The sequence below is a fragment of the Xenopus laevis genome, chromosome 4L, assembly GCF_017654675.1.
Source record: "Xenopus laevis strain J_2021 chromosome 4L, Xenopus_laevis_v10.1, whole genome shotgun sequence".
Classification (NCBI taxonomy): Eukaryota; Metazoa; Chordata; class Amphibia; order Anura; family Pipidae; genus Xenopus; species Xenopus laevis.
In genome coordinates, this window is record NC_054377.1 from 38,511,865 (window position 1) to 38,530,020 (window position 18,156).

General features: G+C 39.1%; 1 long non-coding RNA gene across 1 annotated transcript; it reads right to left on the reverse strand.

Moving 5' to 3' along the window:
- Positions 1 to 991: 991 nt before the first annotated feature.
- Positions 992 to 4,103, reverse strand: LOC121402998. The gene is made up of 3 exons (XR_005966937.1): positions 2,954 to 4,103; positions 2,242 to 2,325; positions 992 to 2,014 (listed from the first exon to the last, which is right to left on the reverse strand). It is a non-coding gene; the product is annotated as an uncharacterized LOC121402998 (long non-coding RNA).
- Between the last annotated feature and the right edge of the window lie 14,053 nt (positions 4,104 to 18,156).

Below are 18,156 nucleotides of genomic sequence, written 5' to 3' on the forward strand. Positions count from 1 at the left end.
TGATTTAGAAAAAGCTCTGAGTTTTGTGTCTAAAAAGTAGTTTATATTTTTAACTAACACAAGTTTGAAACTAACATAACATTTGTGTTTGTCATTTTGCATTGTTTTTTTAATGCACTACACATGACATTTACCTTGTGTGTTTTTCAGGGAATGCAGGATATGGATGCTGACCCCACTGTTAAATCCAGAAAACCAGGCAGAGATGCAGTACAACCTTGCACACAGAAAAACATGCTGTGTTATTGAATGGACATTTGGCGTCCTGAAGTCCAGATTCCAGTGCCTGGACAAGTCTGGAGGGTGCAACGTGATAATAGTGTGTTGCATCCTGCACAACATTGAAGTGAAACATCAAATGCCAATGGAGGTTGCAGATGATCTAATGCCAGAATTTCCACGCCAAACAGCCACAGAGGGTGATTCTACAGAGGCTGGAAGGTGAGTTAGAGCACAACTAATTGCCTCAGTCTATACTAGTAAGTACCTAGTATTCATTAACTACACTTCAAACAGTGTATAAATGTACACTGTTTTTTTGTTTTTTTTAGGAGATTAAAGTCTCATTTGTTCCATAATAAATGAATGTTTATTTCAGGTAAGTATAGGTTATTTTCCTACAAATGTTATTAGATTGTAAGTAAAACATGTGCCAGTTAAATTACATGCATGGCAAACCGTCTGGAAAGTAGGTAATAATATACTATTGAGGTAAAGTTTCACTCAAATGACAAAGACCTGATCAATGATTTTTTATATTACTAAGTAGCATGTGGTGTTTTTTACCTTAACAAAAATACATTTACTAATCAAATAATGAAAACAATCCAAAGATTACATATTGACATGACAAATTTTATTTAGTTAGTCAAAAAATACATCACAAAGCAGTACTAGTTTTTCCACTCGTACATCAAGGCCTGCCATTAACTTCAGAGACAACCCTTTTACAAACATGTGTTATTTTTTTTCTAGCTAATGGCAGCTTCCACCATGTCATATAAAGTAATGTGAATCAGCCAGCCTTCTATGGGGTATATTTAAAAAAAATGTCTGTCACATTGGCAAGTCTGGTACACTGAAATTCGGACACTCAATTTCTAAGGCATTTTTGAAACAGTGACTGAAAATGTCAAATAAATAGTTTGCTGTGCCTTTGCATCTAGCTGGCACCAATACATAAATGAAGGATTATGATAAATTGTGCCGCTCAATTTCTATGGCATTTTTAAAACAGTGACTGAAATTGTTAAATAAGGAATTTGCTGTGCCTTTGCACCTAGCTGACACCAATACATAAATGAAGGATTATGATAAATTGTGCCACTCAATTTCTATGGCATTTTTTAAACAGTGGCTGAAAATGTCAAATAAGGAGTTTGCTGTACCTTTGCACCTAGCTGGCACCAATACATAAATGAAGGATTATGTTAAATTGTGCCACTCAATTTCTATGGCATTTTTTAAACAGTGATTGAAAATGTCAAATAAGGAGTTTGCTGTGCCTTTGCACCTAGCTGGCACCAATACATAACAGGTTATTTTTTTTGGCCCCTTGAAGCCTTGCCCCTAACTGGATGCCCACCCCTTTTAGAAGTAGCTGAACCTCCAGGAGTTATGCTGTTTGAGGAGGTGGTTTTGAGCCATAATGAGTGGATTCTGTTCTTTAAGAAGATGATTTTGATGTAGGATCAGATCAAGGTGTTGCCTTTTCAAGTGCAATGACGCATCTGCTGTCTGCTGTAAATTGTCATTTAGTGACATGAAGTTCTGCTGTATTAGAATCAATGCTTGTTTCATTTGTATATGGCTTTTTCTGTTTTCAGCAGTACTTGAGGAGGGAGTTGCAGTCAGCTGTTTAACTGATTGATGAAATGGATCGGCCTCATAGTGGATTGTTTCCTCCTGCTCTTGAGGCTGCATCTCTTGGGTTTCCCATGGCTCAGCTACTTCTCTTGGAATGGCTTCCAGGGTTTTGTGCGGCTCAGCTAGTTCTGTTGGAATGGCTTCCAGACTGAATGTGAGATCATCATATACAATTGTGAAAAGAAATAAAATTGTTAGCACTGCAGAAAGCTAATAAGGGTTATATGCAGCATGCAACATGCACAGCTTTGTCTTTCTGCACATTAATTATGCTTTGCTTGTTTTTTTCCAGAAAATGATGAGAAGTCTCCATTTAACCTTATAAATGCTGTTTTGTACCATCACCATTTCATTTATGCTGAATAAAGTACTTACTTGGTAGTGTTTGCTGGGATTCTTCCTCTTCCACATAAGTTTCTTGACTCTGCTACTGGTTTGAGTCTTGTGTGTTATCTGGTCCTAAGTGAACAACAATACAAGTTATATTTTAGGCATGAGCATGTACTGTAGCACACATTAGGAGCAGGGTAAATTGTGACAATGACATTAGTAGGGCATTTAAAGAAACATGTTTATTAAAATAGCTGAAAGTAGTAGTTCAACATTTGATCCAAACGGTTGCAAAAACTTTTAAAGATTAATAATAAGTAGGGATGTAGCGAACCGCCGAGTATGTGTTCGCGAACGCCGTTCGCGAACACCGGCAAAAAATGCGAACAGTTCGCGAACAGTTCGCGAACTTCGAACATCCGAAAATCGTTCGATTCGAACGATCGAAGGATTTTTAATCGTTCGATCGAACGATTTTCGTTCGAATCGAACGAAAATCGTTCGATTTTAGTGACCGAATGGTCGAATGGTCGAACGATTTTGACGCGAACGCCTATTGGCGAACGTCGCGCGACGTTCGCGAACTTGTGGCGGACGCGAACAGCCGATGTTCGCGCGAACAAGTTCGCCGCAGAACAGTTCGCTACATCCCTAATAATAAGTCCATTGATGTGTGTTTGGCTTTAAGTGGCACATTTCTGTAAATAGGAGACATTAAAGAGGTAAGATCCAATTAATTAGCAAATATTGCTTTTACCTGTTGCATCGGTGTCAAAACTGCCTTCCATGCCACTTATGGTGTCTGGACCGAGCATTTTTGAAATTTTCTCTTCATAGTCTCTTAAATCCAGTTCAGTAGTACCCCTCATATACTTTTTATGTTCTACAATTTATTTTTTCACTTGTCTAGAAAAACATCATAAATTGGTGGTTAAATTTACACATGTATCAGAGCTTTTAGGAGATGCATGAATGGGTTTTTTTCAACATGCCAACATTTGTGACTATACTGAGCCATTTGTATATAATGAAGGGATAAGGAGTACTTTGAAAATGGCATTCAGGTGGTTACTATGTCAAGAGCAATTACATTTTCTTTTAAAACTTTTTTATTAGATAACATTACAGTATTTACTTTCGTCATAGCTAATTTTCATACATTTTTACTTTCAGAAAATGGATACTCTCCTACGCAGAGGAGGACATTGTCACCATATTCAATTACCCTGACGGTCAAGAAAAACTCTTGTTTCCATCATGTCTCACAGTTATACAGCATAAATCGAAACATTTTAGCATTGGAAATTGCATATTAACAAAAATTAAACCAATAAACTTAAACAACCGTTTCCGTGTTTAATATGAAGTTACAATATTGCCCCTTATTGCAGTGTTTATAACCACGCAAAGTTCCATCCTGCAGATGTCAACTCTATCTAACCTCACCAGTTGCTACACATATTCAATTATAGGAATTTAAACCATAAAGTTCTCATCCAATATCTTTATTGTAACCTGGTATATGTTATCGAAGGCGTCCAGATTTTGGTGTAAACATTATATTTATCTATAGAAATACTCAACAGTCTCTCATTTACCATAATCCAGTTCATTTTGAGTCTGAACATAATTATAGGAATTGAACATTTTTTCCAGGAGGTAGCAATAGTCTGTTTCGCTGCCCTAAAGATAAATTGTATAAGTTTGCAATGATATTTGTTCGGGACTGGAATAGTCGTATTAAGTAGTACCATCATAGGATCTTTTCGAAGTCTGATTCCCAAAATTGAATCAATTCATGTAAATATTCTGGAACAAAACCTGAACGCCTGTCTACATTGCTAACAAATATGTAGCATAGAGCCGTCCATGCTGCAGTTACGAAAGCAGAGTGGGCTGGAAGAAGGATAAAATTTATGCAATTTCATGGGAACCATATACCATCCAGATATTACCTTATACAATGTTTCTTGAGCCAAAATATTTATTGAAATCTTAGCTGTATTTGTCCAAGTTTGTTGCCATGTAGATTCACCTACTATAGTGCCCAATTCTCTGTCCCATTGCTTAGAGTAAGATGGAAGGGAAGAAATCGTGGAATTCAAAATTTCTTTATACAGGATGGATATTATTCCTCCACTACAAGGGAATTTAACACACATTTGTTCCCAGGCAGAAGAGGTCAAAGTATTAGTACATCCTGTAATCACTATATTAAGAAAATGTTGTAATTGGATATACCGAAAACATTCTGATGTCGAGGGACTATTTTGCTCAACCATTAGACCATTTCTTAAGGCCTTGCAAGCCAAGAAAATGAGCGACATACATCATATTGTGGGATTTCCACCAACAAAAGTCCCTGTCCTGTAGCCCTGGTTTAAAAATAGGATTACCAAATACAGGCATAGTTGAAGCAGTAGGCCTTTCCTGCTTAGGAATCCATGGCAACACAGCAGGATTTATTGGTTTCGAACATGCTACTTAAATTTGAGCCCATAGGGGGAGATTGGGTAAAAGTGGATTATCGGCATAATTTGCGTGGCCTGGTAATAGTAAAGTAGGTTGGGAACATTCAGACCGCCTTTATTTCTGGGTAGTATTACCATTTTCTGGGATAGTCTTGCTTTTTTACCCCCCCAAATAAATTTCATAAATTTTGATTGCATTTTATTTAAGTGAGTCCTTGCTATTTCTATCGGTAAGACTCGGAAAAAATACAATATTTAAGGTAACAGAACCATCTTAATTGCATTTATCCTACCAAGCCAGGATATATGCAGTTTTGACCACGCCCTAAGCGATTTCTCGATTTCCGCCCATAGCTGAGGATAGTTGGCTTGGTATAGACCTTCAAGAGTAGGAGTTATTTCTACCCCCAGATAATGTAAGCGGTTATCTCTCCATTGCAAGTCAAAATTAAGTTGAATAAATTTTTTCTGAGATTGGGAAATGTTTAGAGATAAGGCTTCAGATTTCGTAGGGTTTATCTTCAGCCCAGATATGAGCCCAAATTGAGAAAGGTTATTAAACAAGTGTGGTAAAGATGTAAGCGGGTTTTGTTACCGTTAACAATATATCATCAAAAAATAACATTTGTTTATGAATCTGTTGACCTATTGTTATCCCATTTATATTTGGGTCTTGTTTGATCAATATTGCTAAAGGTTCAATCGCTAGAATAAATAACAATGGCGAGAGGGGGCACCCCTGTCTCGTCCCTCTATGTAAGGTAATTGTCTCAGAGGCAAAACGACCCCATTTTAGAAAAGCTTCTGGGGTATTATATAAAGCTTGGATAGATGAGAGAAATTTATCTCCAAAGTTCCATTTTTTTAACACATAATATAGATATTCCCAGGTGACAGATTCAAATGCTTTTTGAATATCTAAAGCCAACACCAATGCTGAAGTTTTTGAGGAATTAAGAGTATTTATTAACTGTAGCAGACGCCTTATATTTTCTCCGCCATCTCTGTTGGGGACAAACCCTACTTGATCAGGGTGAATGAGGGTTGCTAAAAATAAATTCAAATGAGTGGCCAATATTTTTCCTAAAATTTTAACATCATTATTTAAGATTGAAATAGGACGGTAATTACCACAGTCTAATAAATCTTTATTGGGTTTGGGTATTAATGCAATTTGTGCCAAGATAGATTCTGAGTGCATTTTACCTCCATGCATCAAATTATTGAACATATTTTTAAGGTGTGGTGACAATTGCAAAGCAAACTTCTTATAATACATTATTGAAAAGCCATCTGGGCCAGGTGTTTTAGAATTTGGAAGTAATTTAATTGCTAATGAAGTTTCCTCTATCGAGATATCATTATCCATTATCTGCTTTTGTTCAGGAGTTAGGGTAGGCAAACTCACTTTAGCAAAGATGTTGTCTGCTTGGGTTACATTAAATTTTGGAGTAAAAATCTGTAAATTCTCGCAAGATCTTCTATGGATTGCCTGTAATGGAGCCGGTTTTGGTCCGAATTTTATGTAAAGGGGGATTGGGGGTCATTACTGAGTGTAGCGTTCAGGGGTGTCTGATTTGTTTCGCTTGCTATATCGCCTATTGATTTGCCATTGATGCACGTTTTCTACATCTTGTGTATATTGCAGATCTAGCTCCCTTTTAACATCTAGTATAGTAGTTTGGATTTTAGGAGAAAACTTAGCTTTATTCTGCTTTTCTAGAATTAACAGTTTGTTTTGTAATTGTTGTATTTTTTCATGTTTCAGTTTCTTACAGGCCATTGTTCTACTAATAATTTCCCCTCTTAGAACAGTTTTGTGTGCTTCCCATAATGTGATTGGAGAAGCTACCGTGCCCTGATTTATAGCAAAATATTGTTGAATACTGCCCTCAATGTGCGATCTTGTCTGTGGTGTCGTCAATATGGCATTATTTAGCCTCCATCGAAATTGCGTAGATTTACATATCAACTAACTCAATTCTACCAGTACTAAAGAATGGTCAGACCATGTAGTCGGCACGATCGAGCCGTACCTTTATTCGATAACAGCATTTGTGACAGTGATACAGGAATACATCTTATGTGGATTAGAAAAGAAAGTATAATCTTAAATTGTAGGCCATCTTTCCCTCCAGGCATCTGTCACCAATAGTGTTTGTAATATACCCAATATTTTTTTAGCTTGCTCTGTATCTATAACTGGGTGTGATGGATTTTTATAAGTTTTATCCAATGCGGCATGAAAGCAGATATTGGAGTCCCCTCCTAGTATCAAATGACCTTTATGATGTATTTGTATTATCTCTCTTAGCTTGTCAAAAAAGCCGTCTTGCCCCAAATTCGGAGCATAGTAGTTAAGCAATGTATCCTGTATTTTTCCAACAAGTAACATATATCTACCATTAGGATCCCTGTTAACGGTATGAAGTTTAAATTGCAAGCCTTTACTAAAACATATTACTACGCCATTCTTTTTTTCAGGACCCGCTGCCGAATAATACATTGGAAAATAGGACGATAAAAAGGAGGGTATGGAATCTAGGGAGAAGTGCGTTTCTTGTAGAAATAAAATATCTGCGTGAATAGAGCGATAGTATTTAAAACCCTTTGACTGCTTCTGCGGTGAGTTGAAACCTTGAACGTTATGCGTAATAATTGTTAAGTTAGACATGATAGCAGAGTGATATATCTCATCAAATTTTGTACACTGAAAGGAGCAAAGCTATACTGTGTACGGAAACGGATTGAATAAAAAAAAAAAACTCAGCATTGTAACTAAGAACATAATTAAACAATTAAATAACCTAAACATAAGATTTAAAACAAAATGTGTGTCACACGTCACAAATATGTGACGTCTGGTAGTTTAATCCTGTTGTGAGTGGGATAACAGGCTAGTCTTCGGAGCCTTTCATATTTTCAAAATTATCATACATAACACTGAGTTATCATTTGCAAATTAGAATTACTCAAACCATTGTAATCAGTAAAGAACCTGTAAAATAAGTATGGTTAATACAAACATTTTGAGTTCCTCTGTTAATGTTACCAGTGTATGGAATCGCTTCATATCGGTAAAGTTACCATACATAACACATAATTAGCATTGATAATTCAATAATATACCAACCATTGTAAACATTGAGGAACCTGTAAAACAAATGTGATGAATATAAATGTCTTAGGTTCTTCTGTTAACATGACCACTAGGTAGAGTTGCTTTTTTTCAATCTCCGTCACGAAGTGGCTCAGTATTAGTGGGATGTTGTTTAAGCTGTAGTTGATGCAGCAGTTCAGTTGCTTCTTCCAAATCTGCAGTAGAATATTGTTTTCCATGGTGCAGGAAATGAAGGCGAAAAGGAAAGGCCCACCTATATTTTATATTATGTTGCTTCAATATTGCCGTAACAGGTTTAAACGAACGCCTTTTAGCAATGGTAGCTGGAGCTATATCTGCAAACAGTTGTATTGGATGGCCTTCATATTCCAAATGTGTAGACTGTCGTGCTGCCTGCATTATTGTTTCTTTTGTGGTATAATAGTGAAGCTTCAAGATCACATCCCTAGGTTTGCCTTCCTGGGGTGGCCGTCCCAAAGCTCTATGAATTCTGTCAATTTCTAGCTTAGAAGATGAAAGATGGGGAGCAAGCATGGTAAAAAATTCAGTAATGTCAGATTCCAAATTTTTATAAAGAGCAATTACATTTTCTAATGAGATAATGACATTCATGTGGCAAGCACATTTTTTACATGGAAAAGCTAAATGTATGTAATCATATAGTGAAAACTTAGGTAGTTAATATTTATTCTGGAAGTTCCTGTGGCATATGTACTATAGGAACTACATTTAAAACACTTGCAAAATTACTTAGGTTACTATGGCACATGTACTATAGCAACTTAATTTGAAACACTTGCAAAATTATATATTCAGGTGGTTACTTTATAAAGAGCAATTAAATGTTCCAATGAGATAAAGCCATTCAAGTGGCAAGCACATTTTTTACATGGAAAAGCAAAATGTATGTAAGCATATAGTGAAAGCTTAGGTAGTTAATATTTATTCTGGAAGTTCCTATGGCACATGTACTATAGGAACTACATTTAAAACACTTGCAAAACTACTTAGGTTACTATGGCACATGTGCTATAGAAACTACATTTGGAACACTTGCAAAATTATACTGGCACATGTACTATAACAACTACATTTAAAACACTTACAAAACTATACTTAGCTTTCTATGCCACATGTACAATAGCAACTATATTTGAAATACTTACAAAAGCATGGTTTGGTTTGCTAAACTAAATGTACCATAGCAACTAAATTCTGCTTTTCAGGAGATGGAATAGGATTAGGGATAAACATTTATACAAATATGTTATGGTACATTATAAAGTCCTTTACAATAATTGAAACCAAACAAAATATACAGGAGCAATGTTACAACAAAATAACCCTTTCAAATATTAAAAAAAATATATGTAAAACGCAAACCTTTTAATATCAGCCAAACACTTGCTGGTTCTATTTTGGCACCTCACAGCATTGGCTGCACATACAATTTCTGTCCATAGGACAGTTTTTCAAGCCATGGAGGTCAGCTGGCAGTTCTTGCCAAACAGTTTGACCCAGTATCTCACTACATGATGTACTAATGCAGTGTTTTCTGCCCTATGGGCCTTTTCAGGAAAACATTCAGCAAGGGGTACTACTGGAGGAGGAGGAGATACTGCTGAACTTGGACCCTCATCAGGGTCAGAAGTCTCCTGAACAGTACCAGAACAACTGGTTAAGGTTACATTACTAGTTAAAGAAGAAGATCTTGTCAACCGTGCAGCAGGACCAGCAGCAAGTGTGTGTCCTCCTCTTGCTTCCTTGGACATCTTTGGAGAAATTTACTAACAGGCAGAAGTCTTCCAGCAAGTTCAGCAGAATCCCAAAATGTCAACTCTCCAGCTACTCCTTATATACCCTTTATACCCTTTAAAAAGATTTCATTGGTCGCTAGTGCCACTACGCAAGCAAATTTTCACACCAAACAAAACGCTAGCGTAACTACGTTACTGTTTTTACACCAAAAACAACGCAACGGTCATACGTAAGCAATTTTCGCCAGTTGAAGTGTGGCGATGTGAGCGAAGCCGTCGCTGGCGCAATTTCGTAGGTAAGTAAATTTGCCCTTTAGAGAAGAGTACCTGAAACAGCATGAAAGGGCATCCACAAATACAAACAATACTCTGCCTGTCTAAACAAGGCATAGAAAATGGCCTCACATAGGAGGGTCTCCAGTGGTGTGGTTTGGGAGGAGGCACAATAATTACCCAGTTTATAGTTTCCCTTGTACACTATAAACTTGTATCTAAATCCTAATTACAATAGATTATTGATTTATAATAAAAACATTTTAATTCTATCCTATAAATGATATCTCAGCCATATCTAGTTATCTTTTTCAAGGAAAAAATATAGTAAAAACTGAGCTTTTTTTTTTTTTTTTTAAAAAGGGTTTGAAGGCTCGCCGACGTACGTTTCGCTTACGCTTTATCAAGGCCTTGATAAAGCGTAAGCGAAACGTACGTCGGCGAGCCTTCAAACCCTTTTTTTTAAAAAAAAAAAAAAAAAAAAGCTCATCATTGAAATCTTACCTTTTTAAACCCTAATTGAATCTCGGATCCAGAGAAATTTAATGGAATTGTAGCGCTATTAGCGCAGCATTCATTCCTTTTATTCTCTTTTATCTCTAAGGCACTGAGGATTTGTTGGTTTTATAGCAAAGTTAGCTCTCTTTACCAGACAGTTAAACGTAGTAACGAAACCACAGTCCTCAGTGTTCTGCCTTCCTCCCACGTGTGGTGTCCCAGGGCTTAGAACAACGCAGCTAGTTTCTTCGGGACAACTCCACCTCTATACTATTTTCTCATTTCTAACTTTTATTCATGAATTGCTGACGCTTTATTTTTAATTGGTTGATACCATTAACTCACTTTAAAATTATAACTGCAGCACTAGCACCTTATTTAATTCATATAAGAACCATGAACTTTTAGATTATTCAATTGTGTGTAGATACATTTTGTTGAAGGTCACAGCACCTAATTTATAGCACTTAAGCACTTTAATCATAATTATTTGTATTAACACAATCGATTGAAATACCATTAATTGTATGTTGGTGCTAAATTGATTGAGAACTAAGCATATGTTTATAATAGCACTAAGCACTTATATAATTAATCTCAATTAATTTTAGTAAGGTAGTGTGGGGTTTTACTGCTTTCTCTTGTTTTTTGTATCCCCATTCTGGTTTATATACCTCTACACAGCCTGAAATTGGGTAATACAAGTGAGTGAACATTAATTACAAGTGAACTATATTTTTGTTTGTGATTCCTGGAAATGTGTCATTAGAGGTGAAATCACTTCCTTTAAAAGTGCTTACTTAAAAAAGGTGAATAAGGATTTTTTTTCATTAAGCAAAAATTATGAAAAAATGTATCTTAATTTTAAAACTTTTCCAACATCCCATAATGCTAACAAGCTTAAAGGGGTTATGGAAATTTTTAAGAAATGGAGGGATTTGAGAGATCAATTTTTAATACCTCCTTTTCAAATGCTAGATTTCATAATCTTAGTAATAAGTCTAATAGGTTTTTGGCTAACTCAGGGATACTTACATGATTAAAGACAGCAGGAATAGAGTTATTAACTTTCCTAAGGCCATATTGAATATTTTTAAAGATTATTTTCAAAGCATTTACTCCCATCCTTTGTATGATAAAGATAAAAGCTTAGAATTTTTGTATAAAATATATTTACCTCAAACCTCTCAGGATAAATTATAAATCTTGAATTCCCCAATAACTCCAGAGGAAGTGATGAAAACTATCAAAAGTTTTTAAAAAATTAAAGCTAGTGGTCAGGATGGCCTTCCCACTTCTTTTTATAAATCTATTTCCACTAAAATATCCCCTTTCCTCACTGATATTTTCAAGGAAATTTATTTACACTGTAAAACTTTATAATCCAGTATAACTTCAAATATTAAGATTATTCCTAAAGAAGGGAAAGATCCCTTGTTAACTTCTTCTTACCGCCCAATCTCTTTAATTAATCAGGATATCAAGATCTTTACCAAGATTTTGGCTGATAGATTGGCTGATATTCTTTCAGATATTATCTCACCTTTTCAAAATGGGTTTATTAGAAAAAGGTTGTGAATAAAAAATATTAGGGCAATTCTAAATGCCATTTTTTATTCTAAAAAACATAAAATTCCATGCTCTTTAGTAAGCTTAGATGCTGAGAAAGCATTTGATAATGTTAATTGGAATTATCTTTTTGATTGTTGTAATTTCTTTGGTTTTAATGGAGCGTTTATTTATTTTTTAGAGCAAATTTATTCTTCTCCCAAAGCCAGGATAATAGTGTCTGGAGAACAATCTGATCCATTTACCTTGTGTAGAGGAACAATATAGGGTTGCCCTTTGTCCCCCTTGCTCTTTAATTTAACAATTGGCCCTTTGATTAGATTTTTACATCATTCAGACTTATTTCAGGGTATACAAGTTAATGGTAGATATATTACGATTTTAGCTTTTGCAGATGATCTACTTTTGGCAGTTCAAGATACTCAAAACTCAATTAGGAAGATTCAATTTTTTCAATTCCTATAGTTCTTACTCTGGATGTGTAATTAACTGTAATAAAACACGATTACTTAATATTAATAATAACATTCCAAAAAAAAACTTTTTGAAGTTTACACCAATCCCTCTTTTGAATCCTATTTGGAAGGGGTGATCATATTTCCAGATTACCTCTCATCATTTATTATCTTCTATTAAGAATTTTAATAAACTTATTAGATGTGAAGGTTGGCAAGTTCAGCATTTTAGATTGATCCATTTAAGCTACAAGTTATCTTACTATTAAGTCAAAGAGTGTTTCTCTATTTTATTATGTGTGGGAATGTCCTTTCATTTCTGAGTTATGGAATGAGCTTGAAAATTTCCTAAATGAAAAATTGAATATTGACCTTAAATTGTCTCCTGAATTTGCACTGCTTGATTTTCGGGTAATATCTTCTGCTGTTCGTATTCCAAAGACAAAATTTTGGAATGATTATAAGAATTTTGTTTGATCTGGCCATTGCTACTACCCGTAGGGAGAGGAAGGCAGGCAGAGGCAGTGGTAGACTGGTTGACCCAGGCTACCTCATCTGCAGCAGGCACCAGTGAGTGACAGGAGGTGGTATAATCTGCCAGGTCAGTGCTGGCTGACACCCCATCCTCCTTATTGTTTCATCCTGAGGTGGACTTGGGCCCAGACACTCAGGATATTTTTGATGATCAGGCAGGAATGGTGGGTACATTCATGTCTGATGAGGATGTCATGGCACAGCCCAAATCAGTAGGGGATATTAGGCAGGGTCCCCTAATGGCAGGGCAGCATACTGCTGGTGTGGGGTCAGACACCAGCATGCTGGATGTGGATGACATATATGATGCAGGGTCTGGGGGAGGGGGATGACAGGGACAGACCCTGGGAGCCAGCTCAGGAGGATAACAGCAGCAGTTCAGGGGGGGGAACTGTTTGTTGTTGATGAGGATGATGATGAGTCAGCCCCACAGAGGCAGAAAACACCAACAACTCCAGGCAACAGGGCAGCACTGCCCCTGGGTCCAGAGCCTCTGGGCATAAGGGTGGAGACCATCCCCAGTGTGATGTTTATATGGACATAGTCACATGACCTGATAACTGAACTCAACAAAACTTAGTCATTGCCTGTCAGGAACTGTCATCCCTGTCCAACTGGCCAATCTCAGTGAGAGGCTCCCCCTGAGGGTGGGGAAAGACAATGCGGAAGTGAAATCTCCCTGAGAGAGGAAGTGGGTGGGGTTGTTTTCACAGAGAGACTCAGGGGCAAGGGTAGCTTTGGTCCCGCGCTGCACAGAGACTCATAAAAGTGTGACAGTGAGAACTGTTGGTTATTCTGGTCAGTGTCAGTACACACATCATCCCAGTGTGAGAGCAGAATAAGAGCAAAGTGCGGCATTTCCTCTGGCCTTCATCTCCATATCACCCTCAGGAATTTGTGCTACCAGCAACCTATGTGACTGTGTCCACACATTGCACTGCCCCTTGCTTGGCACATCTTGAGGAAAGACTGTGGAACTATACTGTGCTTTGTGGAACTGTACTGTGCAGCCTGTACATGTGCTGGATTATGCCAGTGTGAAATGGCTTGAACCCCCCAGTAAACGCTGGTTAGAACTACACCTCATGTTCACCATAATCTCCAGCTACACAGGGAATCTATTGCTGCATCACAGTGAGTGGTTCAAACAGCTTAAACTAATGACCACACAGGGAGACTGACGTGTGGATTTAAATTGTTGTTGCCACTATTCTGTCATATACATGTTGGGATGTGTTATTCATATCACTGTTATCAAGTCATCAATAGTTACATTCAGTTCACATATTTCTATCACTCTGTTTAATAAAGCATGTTGAGAGTTACCTGCTGACGAGTCTCTTAAGGGTAACTTCACACTGGTGGCAAGCGGTGGGAAAAGATCCTCCAGAAGATCGCCCCAGAGTAAACCAGGTAGAAATGGAACGTGAACTTACTGAACTGCGCTCTCCAATCCTACAAAGCTTATGTCGTAGCCGAGAAATTGTTCCTGAAGGACTCACAAAGAGCCAGATGGCTGCACTGATAGCACAACACACCAGGAATCAACCAGATGTGGCAAATTTATTGTTAGAGCGTGAAAGAGAGTCTCTATTTTCAGTCAACCACAGTCCAACCTCAACAGGGATCAAACCCACAACTGGTCAACAATGAAGATCTTGACTCAGAAGCCGCAGCTCAAGGTATTGCTCCCAACCCATTTGAGGAAGATCTTACCATGATCCATTATCATTCACGGCTGGCTGCTTTGGGTGCTGATCTCACTGTTGCTGAGCGCCTGAAACTACTGGAACTAACCATCCAAGAGGGCCATATGGCCTCGGCACCAAACTTTTCATCTAACCAAAGGGATCCACATAAGGGGATCAGTTATGCAAATCGCAAGCCAGTAGTAAAACTTACCCATGCTGCTTTTCCCTCTTTTGATGATTGCAGAGAAAACATTGATGGGTATTTGAAAACTTTTGAAATTATTTGTGAGGACTATGCTGTTCCCAAAGCTGAGTGGACCAAGATATTGTAGACAAAAGAGCAAAAAAGGACCGCAAACTGCTCACCGCTCTCCCCTCAGGCCAGGTGCTCAGTCATACAGTGTCCCCACTGTACACACAACAAAACTCGAAAGGCAGACGGCACTTCTGAAAATGGGGTTTATTGGAGTTCCTGCTGGAAAGACCTAACGCGTTTCGGGAGTTATCCCTTAGTCATAGGTCATAGATGGGTATTTGAAAACTTTTGAAATTATTTGTGAGGACTATGCTGTTCCCAAAGCTGAGTGGACCAAGATATTGGCTGGCACACTTGCAGGGAAGGCCAATGATCCTTATTGGGAAATTCCATACCCACAACGTGCCAACTATGAGGAGGTGAAGAAAGTGTTGCTGAACATCTATGCCAGAGACTTGGCCAGTCCTTCCGAAACTTAAGCAAAGTAGGGGGAGACACCTACTGGGACTTCGGGAACAAGCTGAGGACAGCCTTTGACCAATGGGTTACCACCAGCCAAGTTCAAACTCTTGAGGAGCTACGTCAACTATGCCTACTTAAACAGTTTTTAGAAAAGTGTGCCCCAGATGTTAGGGGATGGGTGTGGGATCGCTCCCACAAAACCCTAGAAGGCTGCAAAACTGGGCAATAAATGCTTAGAGGGACAAGCCCAGGCTCGGCGCCTGCAAGTTAACCCTATGCCTTCAGCAGGTCTACTCCATGGCAGAGATAGAGCAAACAGTGGACCACACCTCCCCTCGACTGCTACTAGTAATTGTTTTCGCTGTGGATCCAACTCACACCTGCAAATACAGTGCCCACATCCTCCTAAAGTTCCTGGTGTGCCAACACCTCGACCAGTGGCTGCTCTTGCACAAGATGCCTCCAAAGCTCAGCAGCAAGCAGTACAGACTGTTCGGGAGTACACCCAAAGTGCATCAGAGCCTCACTTCACTAACACCTCAAACCCTAATGAATACGTGATACTGGGGTCCACTGGAAGGATAAGCAATCACGTTCTAACCACATTATCCCAGTGACAATCAATGGCAAACCTGCTGAAGGCTTCTCGGACTCTGGGGCTTATATCACCTTGGTGGAGCCATATATCCTCTTACCTACAGACATTGTTCCTGGACGTACAACCTGTAGGCACTAAGAGGGAGATGTTGGTAATGGGCCCACCCTGCATCTTGTGGGAGTCATGAACCAACTGCCAGCCACAGTACTGGTGGAAAACAATGTAGGTGACATCCATTGCAGCATTACACAGACCAATCCACAAGTTGGAGCAATTGATGTTTCTACAGGGATGACTCTCTAACTCACCTGGACAGGTAACCACTGACAACATAGGGACTGACTTATGCACCCCTTCTAATGACTCAACATGCACCAATTTGAGGGATGCCCAAGAAGCTGACTCCACTCTAGCAGCCCTAAGGGAAAGAGTTAACAAGCAGAATGGACAGCAGGGTGACAAAGTAGTTTATGAGCAGGTACTCTATTATAGGGTCATTGAGGCTCCGCCCATAGGCCATGGGCAGGTTCTAAACAACTAATTCTCCCACAGGCATACCGCTTGGAACTGTTACGCCTGGCCCACAAAACTCCCTTAGCAGGACACCAGGGAGTGAAATGTACCAGACACCGACTAACTAAAAACTTTTATTGGCCTGGCATTTCTCAAGAAGTAACCAAATTCTGCCGCAGTTGTGAAGGATGCCAAAGAGTAGGGAAAGCTGGGGACTTGCGGAGGCAGTCATTACAACCTCTGCCCATTATAGATGAACCCTTCCAAAGAGTTGCAGTTGACTTGGTTGGTCCACTGTCCAAGCCTAGCCGCACAGTCAAACAAAATATCCTAACAGTTGTAGATTATGTAACTCGCCACCCAGATGGCACTCCGTCGCATTGATGCTATCTCTGTCGCAGATGCCCTGCTCCACATATTCTCCAGGGTGGGATTCCCTAGTGAAATCCTATCAGATCAAAGCCCACAGTTCATGTCTCAAATCCTGCAGTGCCTTTGACAGCGATGTGGAGTCAAAGCCATCCACTCCTCACCATATCATCCCCAAACCAATGGGTTATGCGAGAGGTTCAATGGGACCCTCAAGAATATGCTGAAGACGTTGTGGAGTCAGGTGAAAAGGACTGGGAGCACTATGTACCCCATCTGCTTCTACGGGCTTCTCCCCCTTTGAATTATTGTATGGGCGGAGGGTACTTGTTCCATTAGATCTGCTTAAAGAACACTGGGAGGGGGGACCCAAACACTCTGCTACCCCCATTGTACCTTATGTACTAAAATTCCGTGAGAAACTAGAGCAAATGGCATGTATAGCCCACCAACACCTCTCCATAGCTCAGCAAAAGCAGAAGACAAACATGCCTGGGAACGTTACTTCCTGGTGGGGGATCAAGTCCTACTCCTCCTCCTCCCAACTCGAGAAGATAAGCTACAGGCTGCCTGGGAGGGTCCCTATATAGTGACTTAGCGCCTACATGACACAACTTATGTAGTGACACCTCCAGACAACCCACAGCAATACGAGAGGGTACACATTAATATGATGAAGCCATATTATAGCCGGAAGTGCATAGTGTCTGCGGTTTGCAGTCTGCCAACTGATGAGGCAGATGAAGGTTCCATTCCTGACCTTCTACCTGACCCAAAGAAACAGCCAGGGTTTCAGCAAGTCACCCTGGGGAAACAACTCACTTCCTCTCAACAAGAACAGCTACGACACCTCCTACAGTGCTATAAGAGCAGCTTTTCATCCTTACCAGGTCATACAACACTGACTGAACATCAGGTACATACAGACAAGCACCCTCCCATTCACTGTAAATCATATCGAATCACAGAGTAAATGAGAGTGGAGATGCGGAAGGAATTAGATGAAATGTTGCCCCTTGGTGTCATTGTCCCATCACATAGTGCTTGGGCTGCCCCTATAGTCCTAGTACCAAAGAAGGATGGGAGTACCAGATTTTGTGTTGACTACAGAAAGCTCAATGCCATTACCACAACAGATGCCTACCCTATGCCACGAATAGATGAACTTCTAGACCGACTGGGTGGGGCTCAATATTTAACCACTTTGGATCTGAGTAGAGGCTATTGGCAAATAGCATTAGCCAGTGATGCACAGACCAAGTCCGCTTTTATTAGCCTGTTCGGACTATACCAATTTATAGTTATGCCATTTGGTATGACAAATTCCCTGCCACTTTTCAGTGCCTGGTAAACCACCTTCTGGAGGGCTGTCAAGACTTTGCCCAAGCATACC